We start from the raw sequence: 19321 nt of genomic DNA, 5'->3' as shown, positions 1-19321 counted from the left end.
ATAGAACCCATACCAAACACTTCTTTGGTGACCGAGAACCAGAGACTAGACAGCCTAGAGGATTAGAGTAAAATCAAACATTTCTTGTCTAAAAGAAAAAAAAAAGTATAAGTTAATCCTAATAATTGTCTCTTATATTCACAAACCAGTGCCTTATTCAGTCATCGTCAGAGACGCTTCCTCCTGCAGCAGATGGAAACAGATGTAGAGACCCACAGCCAGATAACACATGGAGAGAGAGTCTAAATAGAGAGATTTCATTAAATCTCTCTCCTCAGAACTAAATGAAACCTGCAAAAGAAGAGGTGAAAGGAGTGTAAGAACTAGAGATGGAGGAGGACACCAGGAGAACACGGCCGTCTGAATCAACTAGGCAAGGCAAGATGAACTCACAGAGACTGAAGAAGCAGGCACAGGGCCTACATGGTTCTGCACCAGGTCCTATGCCTATACATTATAACATTTAGCTTATTGTTTTTATAGTGCTTTTGAGTATGAAAATCAGTGGGTTTCTGACTCTCATGCCTGCCCTTTGGACTCTTTTCCTTCTGTTGGGTTTCCTGTCTAACTTTGATATGATTTTTTTCCTTATCTTACTAAATTTTATTTTGTTGTGTTTGGTTGTTATCTCTTAGAAGCCTGTCTTTTTTTCTAATGAGAGACAGAAAGGGAATGGATACAGAGGGCAGGGGAGGTGGTATGGAACTGGGAGGAGTATAGGGAGGGAAAACTATTATAATATGTTTTATGAAAAGAGAATCTATTTTCAATAAAAGGAAAAAATAAAAATTAAAAGGATACCATAGCATTTGAATTGGAAGTTCCTCAGCAATGGGAAATAATGTCATTAAGATTCAAATAATTAATGCTTTGCAAAATTGTTTTCTTAACATTAATTACTATCACAAATAAAAATACAGAATAAAATTAATTTTAGAAGCCAAAACCCCACATGGAAACCTTTGTGCTACCATAGACGTTTTCTCAAATATACACACGTATCACAATAATTAAAATGTACCTAAAAATAATTAAACTCCTTAAAGGAACAGTGACACCACTAAACACCAAAGGCTAACAAATAAAAAGACCAATCCTTGAAAATAATTTCCTTTTTCAGAGTTGTTGGCCAGTATGTCCCAATAACCCCCAAATATTACAGACCATACCAATGCTATGGATTATCCTCCAGAACATGACAATAAGACCCTATTGCTAAGGACTATATACTTGATTTCACAGAACATGGAATTATTAAACTGGTACTGACCTAGAAGCTTCATAGATGCTGAGAGCTCTAGAAGGCATTTTGCATTCTGCCAAAGAGGAAAGGAATCTTCAATCCTACAGAATTGTGAGCACTGAAATACAATCATGACCCTCTTGACAGTGTGTGCTGTCTGGTACAATAATGGCAGAGTCGCCACCTACTCTATGATTGGATTGAAGACCCACTCCACAAGGTGAAGCCCATATTGACACCATGGTCGAGCTAAGAATTGGTAGCTAGATAGGTCACAGACCCTAGGGGAGAACCCATAATTATTATTAGGCTAAATGGACATGATATTAAACTGAATACTAATGGCTTATCCTTATGCCCATCAATCTTTAAGTCCTCATCAGAACTACTTCAATTTGCAGTAGAAAATGATTAACATAGAGATCCACAACTGGCCATTTTCCAGAAAATAAGGGACTCTGGAATGCTCATCTCTAAATGAAATATGTAAGAGCACCCACCTCCTAAGGCTCGAGGGTCATTGCAGAAGAGGGGTTTGGGAATAGCGAAAGAGCCAGAGGTGGTGAGTGACTAAAGGAAACAGTATCCTTAAGGCACAACAGGGAAGCTACACATATGAACACAATGTGTTTGTGACAGCATGCACAACCCCCATGTAACCTCAGTCCAGACCATATCATAGCATGGAGATAGAAGATGGAAATAACACCCTACCCCTAGCATAGCAGCTATTGAAAACTGATATTTTGGGCGAACAATAGCCTTTTTTAAGAGTGTAGGTTTACCACCCACATGTATAACACTAAGTGCACACCAGTGAAAGGCCTCATGTCCATGAATACATAAGCAATGCAAATTGGATCTAAGAGGTAGAGATGGGGGATAGGTTATTTAATTGGGTAGAAAGAAAACGGGGTGGATCTGGGAGGATTTGGGGGAGTCAAAACTCACTGTAGGAAATTCTCTAAGAACTAATAAAAATAATTATAAAAACAAGGACATGCACTGATACCTTAGGGACATGGGTGTAACTGAAAAATCATTATGTAAATGGTAATAAACCAGATTTAGAATTCCAATGCCACATATATCCAGAGTCTAAATATAAAATTATGTATATGTGTATACATTTCTGTATTTGTGTATTTATAGAGAATGTAACTAGAAAGAGAGGCAGGAAATAGAGAAGGTAAGAGAATACACTTAATGGGATAATATAGAAGTGAATCAAAGGGTGAAGAAAGGGAGCAACCTTATGTGAACTGTGAAATGAGGTGAAAACCAAGTGTAATGACATATATGTCTAATGATGCCACAATAAAACCCATTACTCTGTATGATAACTTACAAAAATCAAAAGACTCAGTAACAGTGCAAATGAGCTAAGTCTTTGGGTTGAAGCCATGAAGCAAAAGGAGGGTGTTGAAGCCTGTGCACAGGGCAGGACAGATGTGGGGGAAGTTACTCAGCAGTTCTGAGAAGTGAAACTCAATTGGGATCCTGGGGCCCCATTTCTCAGGGTCATTGGCACATGAATATATTCTGGAATCTCATCTTGATGTGGATGAGAAATGTTTAAGAAAACTCAGATGTCAGCTGGCTGCTGTTGTGAAAAGACTTGTACTAGGTAGGGGACAGTAAAGGATCATAGTCATAGATACATCTTGTCCCAGTCACAATGGTTGCTGTTGAAAAAAGAAACAGTAGACAATACTGGTCAGGATTTGAGGAAATGAAACATGTGCCCTGTAGCTGTGATGTGAACTGCTGCAACCGCAATGAAACCTCCATGAAGGTTCCTCAGAAGATTAAAAATAGCGTGACCTATTGAACTAGCTATACCACTCAAAGCCGGCCTACTGTAGAGATAGTTGCACATCCATGTTTACTGTGGTGCTAGTCACATTAATGAATATAGGGTATCAGCCTAGATATTTATCAATGGATAAACAAAGAAAATTTGTCATAAGGAGTTTTACCCAGCTATACAGAATGAAATTATACAATTGAACCAAAATGGATGAAACTGTAGATCATTATTTTTTTGTGTGTCATCTCCTAACTCCACATGTGATGTTCTATTGGAACTGGAAGGTTGGCCAAGAAGAAATTGAATTCAGTAATCAGCAAATGCCACATCTCAGGAGTTAAAAAATTTTTTTTCTTTAAAAATTTATTGAATTTCTTCATGCAATATGTTTTGATCATATTCTTTTCCCTTCTGCAACTCTTCCCAGATCCTCCTCACCTTCCTACTCCCCCAACTGCATGTCCATTCTCTCTTTCAAAAAATACAGCAATAACTGAATGGTGTTGTAAAATAATAATAATAATAATAATAAAAAAACCAAAAAAATATATATATATAAAAAAAAAGAATACAAAAATCCCCAATTATTTCAGCATCCCAGTACAATCATTGTTGGCACATTGTTGTATCTTTTTTCTTAATGTACATGTGCAAATATGTTTTACCCAAACCTCAGTTTTCCAGGTAAATTCTACATCCTGTTTTCAAAACTTAGTATCATGTATTAAACAGTGTCCTGTGGTATGAGTCACTTTTCAAACTCATTATTTTAATGTCTGAATTAAATTACATTAAATTCCACCATAAAAAAAAATACAGCAATAGTAACTTTGGACATTTACACAGTGCATATGTTCATAAGGCTAGAAACAAAACAAATTTGGATAGAAGTAGAGAAAAGATATAGCTTGAATGTACAGAATAGGGATACTTTCAATTTTTCTGATTACTCACATTAGCTGTAAAGATTCCAAATAATGTTAGGGCCTAGGGTACCATTAGCTAGGCATTTGGATTGATTGTAAGGAATATTGATGCCAAATTTGATTGCAGAAACAAATAAATTTAGGTTCCTCAAGGTCAGGTGCCAGGTGTACAGGCTGGACATTTTCTAAGAAGCATCCCGAGGGGATTGAGATAGTATGGAAGACGCCATGAAAGAGGGGAAATGTCATTGCAGCCTATAGTCACAGACATTCCCAGGATTCAAAGAGGACCAAACAAGGACCAAGCCACTAAGTGTATCATCACCATATGTGAAACCACACTCAGTGGGGCTCAGGGATTTAGTCTGCCTAAACCAGAGGACTGGCTCAGCACCTGGTACCAGGGCTTTGTAAAGGCCAGAAGGCAAAGAAAAAAACTGATCTCTATAGGATGGTCTCATCCACAGGAAAGGATCAGGAATTGGGTTGCAAATGTCACAAGGGCCTAGAGGAGCTATGGGATGATGGGCAACTCCAGAGCAAAGATGGGAGAAGAGAGAAGGAAGGGGGAACCAAATGTGAGCTTTGCAGCTCAGATGGAAAGGTTCCCTATAAGTGTAGCAGCTTACAGCTCTGCTCTGAGGAAATGCAAGTTTAACAACCCTGCTAAATCAGGGGTTGGTTTCCCCATTTAAGTTGTTACAGCTCTGCTCTGTTCCTCTCCTGAGAAATCCTACAGCTCTGCTCAGGTCCCGGGAAGTGCTACAGCTCTGCTCCCCTAGGGCAAAGTTTACCCAGGAAAAGTGTTACAGTTCTACCTGGCTCTGGCTCCCTTAAAAGCTGTTACAGCTAGGCTCTGCTCCTGTGGAAGTGTCACACTGCACAACAAACCTCACTCAAGAGATTTGTTTATCCAGGAGGAAAAAATCCAGGAGGATGACTGCCTCTAGGGTGGGAAATAAAAGCAAACTGAAAAGGGTACAGAGCTTATGTAGGGTTTCTTGGACTTGGTGGGGGGCAGATTTCCAAGGTAGCTTGGTAGATTTTGTAGCCTGGTTTTGGGGCAAGCTCAAGGATTGGTGGGATTCCATGCTAAGGAATCTCAGGGATTGGTGGGATTCTGTGTTCAAGGATTGGTGGGATTCTGCAACCTGACTCTGGGGCAATCTCAGGGATTGGTGGGATTTCAAGCCTTGGTCCTGTGGTTAAGACATGTCAGGGTGTTTTTCATTGGCCCAGGTCTTGATTCTAGTCAGTGACAGTGATTTTCCTTGGCTCTTTTCACCCTACAGAGAGACCTTGTCTCACTGAATTAGGTGAAAACTAACAAAAAAGAGTTACAAAATGTCCTTCTCTGGCTTCTGCATGTGTATGCAATCCAACCTGGCTTTGAGCTCATAAACGTCTGCCTATTTCTGCCTTCCAGATGCTAGAATTAAAAGCTAAGAGATCATGACCCAGGATTCTGTCATGTCTATGGTCTCCAGACTCTTGTTGGTACGTTAGTAATCCACAAGAACAATTATGTCCTAGGATTCTGTTACCTTGACAACCTGCAGACTCTTGGTAGGAATGATGAGGACTGTGATTGTCTCAATGTGAGGTCAGATACTCACATTCCAGGACCTTCTCCAGTTTTCTACCTTTGAACTCTCTACCTTTGTCAGCCCTGTGGGAGTTCTGACTGACCACAAGTGAGAATGAAAGTCCATGACACTATGTCTTTGTCTATCACCAGCTTTATCTATCACGTTTGAACTTCAAAAAATGTGATATTAAATTTGGCATTAAGTGTATCATGAATCTTAGAGAGTCTTATTAATAAAATCAAACCTGTAGCCAGGTATTGGGCTGAAGCTGGAAAATCAGAGAAGCAGGCAAGCCACAGCTACCTCACCTCACAGGAACCTCGGCTGATCCTGTTTCCTCAGACTGGATGCCTCTGAGTCCTCATCCAGAATGAATCGCAGCGGAACTGCTGCTTGAAAGCCTGAAGTCTTAACCAGCCAAATGCTTCTAGTTTCTGGTCCTCATGCCTTATATACCTTTCTGCTTTCTACCATCACTCCCTGGGATTACAGGCTCGCTTTCTGGGATTAAATGAGTGAGTCACCATGCTTGGCTGTATCCTTGAACACATGGATTTCTCCCTCTGGAATTCTAGGATTAAAGGTGTGTGCTACCACTGCCTAACCTTTATGTTTAATATTGTGGCTGTTCTGTCTCTGACCCCAGATAAGTTTATTAGGGTGCACAATATTTTGGGGAATACAATACCACCACAATTAAGACAGTTTAGCCACAAAAAGTAAAAAGCTGTGAATAGCTCATTCTGGGCTGGGGGGAAGGGGAGGGGGGCAAGAAGAGGGAGAACAAGGGAATCTGTGGCTGTTATGTAGAACTGAATAGTATTGTAAAATAAAATAAAATTTTAAAAAAGCTGTGAATAAAAGTGTTTACTGCCAAGCCTAATGACATGGGACTGGTTCCAAGGAATCCATATAAGAGAAGAGAGAATTGAAACCTCTGATTTCTACAGGTATAGCTGGAGAGTTTCTGGTCCTGCCTGGCCCACAGACAGGACAAATCTCTCTCACCTGCCAGTCCTGCAGCTGCTCAGACCCAACCAAGTAAACACACAGAGACTTATATTACTTATAAACTGTATGGCCGAGGCAGGCTTCTTGTTAACTAGTTCTTATATCTTAAATTAACCCATTTCTATTAGTCTGTAAGTTGCCATGTGGCTCATGGCTTACCGGTACCTTACATCTCTCTTGTCATGGCGGCAGCTGGCAGTGTCTCTCTGCCTCAGCCTTCCACTTCCCAGAATTCTCTTCTCTGCTTGACCCGCCTATACTTCCTGCCTGGCTACTGGCCAATCAGCATTTTGTTTATACAAAGCAATATCCACAGCATACAGATAGGATATGCCCACTCATACACATACTCCCTATTCTCCAATCTACCCATAATAAGCCAATGCTTTCCAAAGAGTGATAAAGGGAATGTAGAAAGTAATTAGGAATCATGTCATAAGAATTTTGTTTTTTAAAAGATGATTTCAAAGCTGTGAAAACAGTGTCCCACCAGTGAGTTCTTTCTAACTCTGGTGTGCTGATGACAATCCTTTCCATTTTAAGAGAAATCACACAATGAATGTATGTTAAAATGAAAGATTTGAGGCTTCCAGCAAGAGCTTTATGGGATAATTCATATCAGGTTACTTATTTTTCATTCTAGACTTTTTTCTTAAAAATTTAAACAATGTAATTTTTGATAGTATTTATGGTGGATTTATTAATAAAGGCAAACCAGAAAAATAAATCACAGAAAAGACAAATGTAAGCAGACAACACTATGGATGGAGCCCAGAGGTTAAGATGTGCGAAGTAACTGGTCACATGGAGGCAAATGCACCCAAAACTAGGCCTGTAGCAGAAAAGACCCATCTGTGTTACTTCCTTTTTTATAAACTAATATTTTTATTGACTCTTAGGAATTTTGCCCTTTACACTCTGATCACACTCACCTCTCTGTCTTTCCAAGTCTGTCCCCCTGCTCTTGTGGCTTCCCCCCCACCCAAATAATGATAATAAAAACAAGTCCAATTTGTGTTGTTGCTACACTCATTGGAGCATGGTCAAACTCACAATTGCCTGTCCCCTAAAGAAAATTGAGTACTTCTCAATCTGCACCTCCACCAGAAGCCATCAATTGTGGAGAGCTAGACCTCAACATTCCTGTCATAATTTTAAGATTTTTCATTAATGACTTCCTTTTTAGGCTACTAATTTGGGAGGGGGGGTTGGGGATATAGGGGTTATCATAGAAGCCTTCCATATTCCTCTTTCTCAATTATACATATGAAATCATTGATATCACTCTCAAAGTAGCTTCCTTGCACTTTTCATTCATCTTTAGCTCTGATCATGGGCTTCCTCATGGTTTCTAGTGACAGCACATACCACAAACATGGCACTCAGCTGCAGTAGGACCATGGACCCAGACAAGGCCATCAAATGCAGCCCAGACAACAGACATCAACATGACCTCTGGTGACATCATAGGCAACTCATATCAATATGGCCTTCAGTGGTAATACTGCCCACAGACATCAGCGTGGCTTCAGGGTGCAGATTAGAGCATGGGCATCTGCATGGTGCTCAGAAATTGACATTGGCTATGGAGGTCAACACAGACCCTGGCCTCTTTAGGACCATGGATCCAGACATGACTCTCAGTGACAGGACTAGTCCAGATATCACCATGGCCTCAGGTTTCACTGCAGGCCACCCAGATTGGTATGGCCCCTGACAGCATCTTGGCCCACAAATATCAACATGGCTTCAGGTTGTAGCACAGACTATGGTCATCTATATGGCCTCTGGTGGCAACATGGGCCACACAGACATCAACACAGACCCTGGGGCAGTAGGACTCTGGACCAAACTATGGCCCTTAGTGGCAGCAGAAATCTAGATAGCATCATGGTCTCAGACTGCAGCACCATCCATGTGACCCTGGAGGCAACATAGACCATGGACATCAATATGGCCTTAGTCAAGGCACAGATTGCAAATGTCCACATGGTGTTGCGTGGTGATACAGGCCACAGATATCTAGAAAGTCCCTGGATGGATCAGGACCACTGACCCATACATGACCCTCCGTGGCATCATAGACCGTGATGGTCTTTCAAGGAGGTCCAATCCAGAAAGTAAGCCTTTCCCCATCTTGGACCCCTCATTGCCCAAAGAAGCTAATCCTGAGGCTGGGCAGTATGTTCAGGGACTGAGTCTGTGTGTGCATAAGCTCAAGGCAGAGTCCCCTTCACTGACGACACTGGGCAATGTCCTGTTCTACCATCAACCTCATCCATCTTTCACACCTTTTACCATCATCATATTTCCAGTTCCACCTCTCTCCACTGTATAAGCACTGCTACACTCTTCCATCTTTCTCACCTCCCCATTGTTCATTTGTTCATTGTCATGGTGCCCACTGGCCCCATGCACTCTTTGAGAGGTTGGAGTCAGAAGGCAGGGGTGGCCTTCTGCTGCTCTGCCTTCTGCCAAAGCCAGCCCTGTGCAACCCCACTGGAGGGGGAAGGTGGGGGACTCATTCTGGATTCTTGTTTATGATTACAATTATTGTTATTGAGTTAATACTGTTCTCAGCAGGAAAAAAGTGGAAGATCATAATTCAGATGGGAATGTGGTAATTTAAAATACTGGAAAAGTTTAGATGAAAGTGGGAGAAAGCAGCAGAGGAAAAACAAAGATAAGAACCTAACCATTCTTGATGGTGAAGGATGTTCCCCCATCTCATGAAGTGAGAAGAAATGAGGCATTGGTAAGCAAAAGTCCACAAGCAGATGTAAGCATATAACTTTCAGTAGGGTAAACCTCTTCATCTTAACACAAAGACCTTTTCCTTGCACTCAAATCATGCTGTCAATGGAATGGTCTTTGAGAGCAGATCCCCAACATATGCACTCTATTTTCTTACCATATCATCTTGAATCCTCATATTTTTCCAAGTCCCTGGAACTACAGATGCATTGCTGTCTGTCTAGTTCACCTTCCAGTTGCATGTTGGAGCTATCACTGGCTGTGACAAGACTCAAACAGCAGAATCCCATGTAACACAATGACCTTGGTATCCATCCTCATCCTGATGAGGTTCTCCACTGTGTTATCCTGGCTCTCTGAGGCTGTGGTTGTGGTCAAAATAAGGTAGGGAAGAACAAATTCACCTGAGGATTATTAGATGTCAACTATTTGGATCCATCCCATAACTGAGATTTTTCCTTATTCACCTGCCTTCTGTTTGGGCATGCTCTATGATGCACTCATATTCTCAGATGATCCTAAGAACAGAAGAGAAGGAGAACAATAAATGAAGTACTTAAGAGTGCTGAGTGTCTTCTCTGAGTTCAACTATCATGTTTCCCGTGTTTCTCATCTCCTATAAGTGCACATTAATCTAATCACATAAATTCACAAGGATCCAAAAGAAGCTATTTCACCACTATGCCATAATTTCTTAGTCTTGGATGCTTCAGACACATCAAGCTGTTTGACTCCCTACTTGAGTATGAGACACTTAAGCATAAAGTTTTTCTCATCACTAAGAGCTAATGATTGACGAAGAAAATTACCTTCTAGTTATAGTCGGAATTAATGAAGACATCTTATGCTTTCTGCTCCATCTGTAACACAGGAGCATGGACACTAATTCCATTGGAGATTGGTTGTCATGGAAGCATTAGCTGAGGGCCCAATATCAAGGAGTGAAGGCTGATCCTCATTGGCAGTCTGGGGCTATCTCTTCTGTACCATAGCTAGTTCTCATGGTCCTTCCTTCATTCATCATCTTATTAACCATCACATAGTTAGAAAAACATACAATGAAACCCAAGTAAATATGGATACACAAACATGTGCATGTTTTTTAACATGTGGTAATGTACTCTAACAGTCCAGCTGAAAAGAAATCTCAGAAAAATAGTAACTGGACAATTTTAGTAGGGATGAAATTTTGTAAATATAAAAATATGTAAACATATTTGTATAACTACATTTATGTATTATAGATGTATATGTATCTACTCATGTAAAATATATGTAATTATTGACATACATGTTTGAAGCAAGGAATAATGGCATGTAAAAGAATTATTTTCATGAAAACAGAAGCCATTAAATCAAATACATCAGATGCAAGACACTTGAAATGGTTCTCTAATTCTTCATGCCTAAATTTTAATTGTATTAATAAAGTAACACACATTTACATATATATGTGTGTGTGTTTGTGTGTGTGTGTGTGTGGTATGTGTATGTAATATACAATATATGTTAGATATATACTATATATAGTATATGTAATTTATACTGAAGTATATAGTATATGTAGTTTATACTAAAGTAGAAAGTAAACTGTCTGGGGGAAAAGAAGGAGAACAGTGTGAATGGTCAGAGTAAATGTTCCACTTGTATGAGAACATCCTTATGAAACCAATCACTATTTACAATGAATATGTCAAGGAAAGTTTGCTTTTAAAAACTGTGTTGCCATATTTTGTAATTGTTATGCTTTTTAACACTCAAGAAGAACCTCTGACTGAAAAGACACTGGAAACAAGAGACCTCTAAATGAATACAAAATAATATATGTCCAAACAATGAACTATCCTCTGTATACTAACTTTTAAAATGTCAAGGGCTCAAAGATGATCCTTACAAATTATTTTGAAATCTTAAAAAAAATCACAAATGTTTCCATTATGGAGAAATGATTTAGTAGTTCAGAACACTAGTTGCTTTTCCAGAGGACCTGGGTTCAATTTCCCGCATTCACAAAGCAATTCACAACTGTCTGTAAGTCCAGTTCCAGAATATCTGAGCTTACACCTGGCCTCTGTTAAAACTGCATGTATGCATCAAACAGACACACATGCAGTCAAAACACCCATATACTTACATTTCTTAAATTTTAAATTTAAGCCCCTAATTCAAAACAGAATTTCCACCTATAACTTATTTATAGATATAATCCAGTGTTTTCAAGGCAGCAGTAGATTTACAGGGTCTTAGAGTAAATATCTATGTATCCTTATAGTAATTTCTCAAGAATGTATTTTTTGAAAACTTTTAGAAAAGTAACAATATACAAGATTAAACAGAAAATTCAGAGTGTAAGCAAGGTGACTTTCACAAAAAGACAGACTAGACAGATCCTGGGGTATTGAAATCATCAGCTGCACAGTTCCTCCCTATTCCCAGGTATGCATTGAGTATGGAGTCCAGGTGAACTCAGGATGAACCATGTAGATTGGTATCCACAGTGCTATACTCTTCTCCCTAAAGGAATGTGATTTTTTTGGCAACAGCATCCCCCAAAAAGAGATCTTCATCATGACCTGAACACTCCCTGACATTTTCTGAGAGAACTCAGTGACCACCTAGGTTTGGATGACAGACTACTTCTCAGTCTCACAAAAATAAGAAATAACTGTAGCTCAGCAAGAGCATCTCTTTCTTATTCCCAAATTCTCCCTGGTGTTCCTTCTACCATCAAACTTTTTGTCCATGTTATTGCAGGAACCACATCTGTATAAGAGGCAAGTTCTTCATCTTCCAAAAAACAATTTGGAAAAAAATGGATCAGGATGTAATGGTGTGGATAGCTCTCATGGGAAGTGTTGAACAAATCACTCATAACTCATGTCAGAGCAATATTGGTAGGTCAAGTTCTCTCCAGGGGCCATGGCCAGGCCTTTCTGAGTCAGCACAGAGGGCTTCCTGTACAGGCCTGGAAAGGGTAAAGAGGAAGTTCCACTCCTTCCTCTTTTATGATTTATGTTTTCTTTTCAACCAATGACATCTATAAATGGAAAACTAAAAACCCACTATTATCTGAAAAAAGTAGAAAAACTGCCTCTAGGCTATGCAGGAGGGGGAAATTGCTCTCAGACAATGCAGACCAGATATAATGGATTATCCCTTCCATCTAACACTGACCAAGGAGAACTTTAAACATTTTTTCTGGTTCTCTTTTAGAAGGATTAAAGTTAGCTGCTAAAAAAAGATTTCCATTGTCACTCAGTAAGCCCCAGATATTAGAAAAAATAAGTTATAAGAGTTACACATGTTTAAAGGGATAAATAGGCCACACTTACTGGAGATAGCTTCAAAGATGTTTAACAACTAAAACCCAAGATATTGATAGAGAAGAGCTTTTGCATAAACTGAAATCCACTGTCACCTTCTCAGATGATGAGATTCATTTAGACTTACAGATACTCAGAAAAACATTGGCATCTTGCCCTCTGTCAGAAGATTATCTTCTATCTGAAAGTCCTGCCCCCAATTAAAAGATAGAGTTAGACTATCTCTTACTGACAACCAAGATTCTCAGGGATGTGAACATAAAACGACCCCCGCCCCAGGACTGGCCGAACACCATGATCAACAATATAATTGTTCAAACAACCTGTTCATCTGCCTCCAACTAGATTAAACAATAGCCAACAATGCTGAAAATTAAAGGGAAAATTGAAGTCCATGTTACAAGTATTGGAGAAATAGGCATCCCGGTGCCCTGCCTTTCACAGGGGACCACACCTTTCCTCCTTGGACCTCTAATTGTCATGAGTCTTATTCTTCCAGAGAAGTACACAAACACTTTCTTGGACTAGAAAGATGCATTGTTCAGCCTCCTATTTGCAGGGATGGTTCAACACATCTTTGCTTTTAAATGGACAGACCAAGAGGGACATTACAGTGCACAACTTACTAAACCAGGCTACCACAAGGAGTAAAAAATTCTCCAACCTTGTTTGATGATACACTAAATGCCGACCTCCTGCCCTTCCCTCAGTGGTTTCCCAGGATCATAGCCTTACAATATGTAAATAGCATCCTCTTCATCTCTAGAATTGCAGTAAATTATAAGAGGGTCACCAAGGAACTGCTGTAAGGGCTACAGACTTTGGGCTATAGAATGTTGGCTAAGAAAGCTCATCTTTGTACATCAGAGGCTACCAGCTAAGGGGAGGCACAAAAAAGTCTGTTGCAGAGTGTCATTGATGCCATCATTCAGTTTCCAATTCCAAAGACTAAGAGACAAGTCCAAGAGTTCTTAGGTGCAGCTGGATATTTCTCCCTCAGGATACAAAAGTTTGCGGAAATTGCAAGGTCTCTATACACTAGCACTGAGGGTTAACCCCATTGTGCATGTGGGCCTAAGCCTCATAGCACAAAGTTGGATACTGATCCCATAACATAGACTGAGGCTATTTGAGGCTTTAAAAACAGCTCTGGCTTTGGGTCCAGCCCTAGCACTTCCAGGTGTCTCAAAACTTTTCATCTGTTTGTCCATTAAACAACAGGCATTGCAAAGAGTGATTTACTACAAACATTGGAGCCATGGAAATACCCTGTGGCATACATGTCCAAATGATTGTACACTGTAGTCATAGGATGGCCTAGCTGTCTAAGAGTTGTATCATCTACTGATTGCTAAATTAAAAACAAACAAACAACCCCAAAATTAATCTAGTTCAGGATCTTACACTCATAGTACCTCAAGTTAAGTACTGTCCAGAGTATAGAATTGATTGATCTGACCTAGGCTCTCAGATATGAAAAAAGAAAATATACCAATATATACACAGGCAGTTGCTATGTTTTTATTACTGTATATGTTCTTGCTATGACCTGTAGGGAAAGGGGGCTTCTGACCACTTGGAGAAAGGACATTAAAAACAAAGAGAAAATCTTGGCCCTCTGAGGGGCTATTTGACATCACCTATTATTTGCTGTCCTCCACCATTGAGTACATTAAAAATGATGACTCCCCTGAAGCAGGAGTTAACCAGATTGCTGAGCTGGTTGCCTGGCAAATGGCCATAATACCAGTGGCATCTATAGAAACTATTGTGATATACCTTGACCTGGTGCTACAAGACTCCATGGTACAACCAAGAGGAACAAGAGATGCAAATGTAATTGGACAGCTGGAACACATAGGTTGATAGAAACCAGAGGGAAAGATCACTTTCCCTGAAACAATTGGCATGACTCTGGTAACTGATCTTCAACAGGTTACTCAGCTGGAGTGCACAAAACTTTCTGAGTTTCTCAGTTCAAGGTATGTTCTACTTAGATTAGATAGCTTGGCATAGGATGGGATGTCTCAGCCAGATAATAGGTTTGTGCTCAAGTAAATTCAAAACAGAGTACTTACTTAGGGGTCTGAATGAGAGTCCAACATCTGAGAAATTTCTGGAAAACTGATTTTGCCAAGAACTCACCTATCAGAGGAGGATATGAGTACTTGGTACATTTTATAGATACCTTTCTCCAAGTGAGTAGAAGTTTTCCCCAACCAGAACTGTTCAAACAGTAGTTTAAAAGCTCCTCTAGTAACTGGTCCCCTGATTTGGCCTTCCCCTAACAATAGGATCAACCAATGCCCTGACCTTCATAGCCAAAGTCTCCCAATTACTATCTAAAGCTTTGAACATAAATTAAAACCCTCATTATAGATATAGACCTCATAATTATGGGCAGGTATTAAAAAAAGTAAACATGATGTTAAAAAATGAACTTATCGGCCGGGCGTTGGTGGCGCACGCCTTTAATCCCAGCACTCGGGAGGCAGAGGCAGGCGGATCTCTGTGAGTTCGAGGCCAGCCTGGGCTACCAAGTGAGCTCCAGGAAAGGCTCAAAGCTAAAAAAAAAAAAAAAAAAAAAAATGAACTTATCTCACACTAGAGTCCAGTGAAAGGGGAATAGATTTTTCCTTTACTTTATTTCAGGTCTGTTGTACTACATATGAGGAGGGATTTACCAAACATGATATTATAATTGAAAAAAACTCCCCCACTACTTCCCCAGATCAGAGATCAGCAGTTGACATTACTCTCTAACCATTCCATTCTCAAGTAAATACAAGTTCTCCAGTCCTCAATAAAGACTATTCATAGATCTATCTGAAAGACACAGCTGATCTTTCTGATTCTACTACCAGTAGTGCCTCATTGAGCCAAGTAATAATGCCTGGGTCAAGTGGATATCCAAGGTGGTGCTGAAGCCAGATTGAAAAGACCCTAAACAGTGATTCTTTCCACTCCTATTGCCATGCAGGTAGCTGGCATTATACCCTAGATCCAGCATACCTAGATCAAGGGAGTGGAAGCCACCAAAAATCATGCCAAATGGACTCTCTACAGACTATGGACTCATTAAAATTAAGATTTCATCAGTCCCCAGGCCCTTTCACTTTCCACCCCTTTACCTCCTCCAAAGTCTTGTATTTTCCCTATACATATAAGTGTAGTGTCATGATCCAATTACCATCAGCCTCAGTTCTTAGCCTGGAACCTGAGGAAGACAGATATAGAAAGATGATAACTAGCATGACTACAGACTAACAACCCATATTCCATCATGACCATTGTTCAGTGATGCTCACTTTAAATGTCTGGTTATGCTGAAGAAAGAAAAGACTGGGAATTTACTTTGTGAGATTAAAAACACCGAGTTTGCAGTTCTATGCACGCCCTTTAGCTGGGCCCTCTAGTTGTAAAAGACAAAGGAGTTTCTATTACAAAATTTCAGGTTGTGAAACTGAGGTTTCCTAGAAAACTCCTTAAAATGATTCTGGTCTTTGGGAAACAGAAATACCTGTGGAATCAGACTGTATGCCACAGGAATGGATACTAGGGACAGATTTAATATACAGAGAAATAACTGCTCCCTGAGGTCCCAAGACCTTTGGGTCCTAACAAAGATCTCTTACTAAGGCCTGGACACACTTTTGCCTTCAAAGCACTTAGCACACCAAGGGTCAGTCCCACCTCTTGATATCCAGGAAGCTGAAGGTTGCCCATCACAAATTTCTAATTTTATTAGAAATTTTTGTATTAATTTTACACACTAATGATCCCCTCTTCCCTCCTCCTGCCCCTCCAGGCTCCCCCTCCCAACACCCCCATTCTCTCCTACAAGAATGTAAGGCCTCCCATGGGGAGGTACATTTAGTAGAGGCAGATCCAAGCCCCTCCCCCTGCCTCAAGGCTGTGTGAGTTGGCCCATCATAGGTAGTGGGCTCCAAAAAGCCTGCTCATGCACCAGAGATGGATTCTGATCCTATTACCAGAGGCCCCTTAAGCATATCATTCTATATGACTCTTATCTCTATGCAGAGTGCCTAGTCTAGTCCCATGTAGGCTCCACAGCTGTTGGTCTAAAGTTCATGAGTTCCTACTAGTTTGGTTTGGTCATCTCTGCAGGTCTCCCCATCATGATCTTGTTGTCCTTGCTCATAGAATCTCTCTTCTCTCTCTTTGACTGGACTCCTGGAGCTTGGCCTGGTGCTTGGCTATGTATCTCTGCATCTGTTTCCACCACTTACTGGAGAAAGGCTCTATAATGACAGTTAGGGTATTCACTGATCTGATCTCTGGGGCAAGCCATTTCAGTTCAGGCAACCTTTCCACTATTTCTAGTAGTCTAACCTGAGGTCATCCTTGGGGATTCCTGGGAACTTCCCTAGCACCCAGTTCTCTCTATCCCCATGATGTCCCCATCTATCATGGTATCTCTTTCATTGCTCTCCCACGCCATCCCTGTTCTAGCTCGACCATCCTGTTCCCTTATGTTCTCATCTCCCATACCCTACCTTCCATTGCCCACCCCTCACCCCCAGTTTACTCATGGAGATCTCATTTATTTCCCCTTCCCAGAGTGATCCATGCATCCCTCTGTGGGTCCTCCTTGTTAGCTAGTTCCTATGGAGCTGTGGGTTGCAGTCTGACTGTCCTTTGCTTTATTTCTAGTATCCACTTATGAGTGAGTACATACCATGTTTATCCTTCTGGGTCTAGGTTGCCTCACTCATGATGATATTTCCTAGTTTCATCCATTTGCCTGCAAAATTCATGATGTCATTGTTTTTCTCTGCTTAGTAGTACTCCATTGTGTATGTGTACCACATTTTCTTTATCCATTCTTCAGTTGAGGGGCATCTAGATTTTTTTGAGGTTCTGGCTGTTATGAATAATGCTGCTATGAACTATTTCTACGCTTGACAAAGATCACTTCTTATTTAATCAGTCCCAGACAGAAATCAGCCAAGAATGCTGATTATGCTTAGAGTGGCCCCAACCCTCTTACTATACAGAGTTGAGAACTAACAAGACTGCCAACTCATTGACTAATAAGACTAATTGTGACTGGAGGCAGCCCAAAGTAATGTTAAAGGTCTTACCAGTAACTAAAATTTGTTTCATATTCACAATCTTAAACCAAGCACTTCCCTTTGTCTATTGCCTATTATACCTTGATGATTAACTTATCTGGACAATAGCAATATTACTGGACCCCTGAGATGACTTGTACTAACAGTTTGACTAAGTGTGCCTTTTCTGAGGCTTTCTAAGTGGAGAGACTCCTTTTGTACATCTTAGTACACATTCTGTCCCAAGTGTACCTACATAATAGGAAAAAAGAAAAATATATCTTAATATGGACCCTAGACTACAATGTAAAACAAGAGCTGTGCCTAACCAAACTTCACTCCAGCCTGCAGCATAGATGGCCAGCCCAACATCTCCAAACAAATCAGCCTTAATACTAAGTTGATCAGGACACAGATGTGTTAAAATTTTCTTTTCTAAATTAAAACAACAACTAGATTCTCTTACAGAAATGCCCCTACAAAATCAGAGAAGCATAGACTTATTTCTCATGACAAAAGGGGGATTACCTATGACTTTGGGGAAAAACTGTTTCTGTGTTTCAATCAAGAGTAATTAAGAAATATTTCCATCATTGAGGAAAACGTGAAAGAGAGAAAAATGTAAAGATATGATACAAATAATTGTTACTGGTCACTCTTCTCTTAGTCCCCCCAAATAACGACTCTGATATCAGCATTGCCTGGGACTTTAATACTCATTCTGACTGGATTAATGGTGAGGTTCTACAGCTTAAAACATATTGCCAATTATGTATTAACTATCTTTAAAACCTCTTTAGGGCAGGATGAGTCCATGGTTTAGCATATTCACTAAGACCAGAGTGTAATGTAACAGGCCCCCAAGCCCTTAATAGGAACCCAGACTTTAGCACATTTGACTCCACAATGGAAGTACCATCTAGGCCATAAAACTCAGCATGGAAACATCACTACCTGCTTAAATTAAAACAAAAACCTAATACATCAAATTCATAGTTCTGTGAAAGACTCTAAATGTACTAACCTTGCTTTTTGGCTTCTAGGGTTCCACTTCTTGCTAAGTGTTCTTGTTAACTCAAGTATGACAAACCAAAATATAGTTTTTGTACTTAAAAGCTTAGCCTTAGGAAGGCTGAGGCTGCACTGGAATCACAAACACCCAGTGCATTCTTTGGCAAGCTAATAAAGAGTCTCTATTGGCTTGAATCTGTGTCCCAGTTGTCTTCTTTTGTGGCTACCTTATAGCAATATATATGCATAAAATTCTCAAAGAATAAAAACCCATATATTAAAATCAAGTAAAATTGGGTAGTAGAAAGCTGGGTGGTGTTGATGCATGCCTTTAATCCCAGCACTCAGGAGGTAGAGCCAGATGGATCTCTGTGAGTTCGAGGCCAGCCTGGGCTAGAGTGAGTTCCAGGAAAGGAGCAAAGCTACACAGAGAAAGCCTGTCTCGAAAAAGCAAAATAAAAAAAAAAATGGGTAGTAGAAATATAATAAGAAATATAAAATTTACAAATTAAACTCTCAGCCTTAATCATAGAAGCCTCTCTTCCCAGCAAACAACCACGAAGGCAGAGATTTTTGACC

General features: G+C 40.2%; 1 protein-coding gene across 6 annotated transcripts in view; it reads right to left on the bottom strand.

Moving 5' to 3' along the window:
• Window positions 1-6807, bottom strand: part of LOC121821266 (leukocyte-associated immunoglobulin-like receptor 1) — a 37691-nt gene extending 30884 nt beyond the window's left edge. For 2 of the 6 annotated variants that reach the window (XM_076569155.1, XM_076569179.1), the window contains exon 1: window positions 6745-6807. The gene's annotated coding sequence lies outside the window, so the exon portion shown is untranslated. Of the gene's footprint in view, window positions 1-1270; window positions 1300-6738 lie in introns of those variants that run through there. The other 4 variants (XM_076569167.1, XM_076569158.1, XM_076569182.1 and 1 more) reach the window with 4 other exon arrangements.
• Window positions 6808-19321: the final 12514 nt, after the last annotated feature.

Source organism: Peromyscus maniculatus, chromosome 1 (assembly GCF_049852395.1).
Source record: "Peromyscus maniculatus bairdii isolate BWxNUB_F1_BW_parent chromosome 1, HU_Pman_BW_mat_3.1, whole genome shotgun sequence".
NCBI classification, from domain to species: Eukaryota; Metazoa; Chordata; class Mammalia; order Rodentia; family Cricetidae; genus Peromyscus; species Peromyscus maniculatus.
Note: the sequence above shows the minus strand (reverse complement) of the source record. Positions and strands in the feature narration are given on the sequence as shown.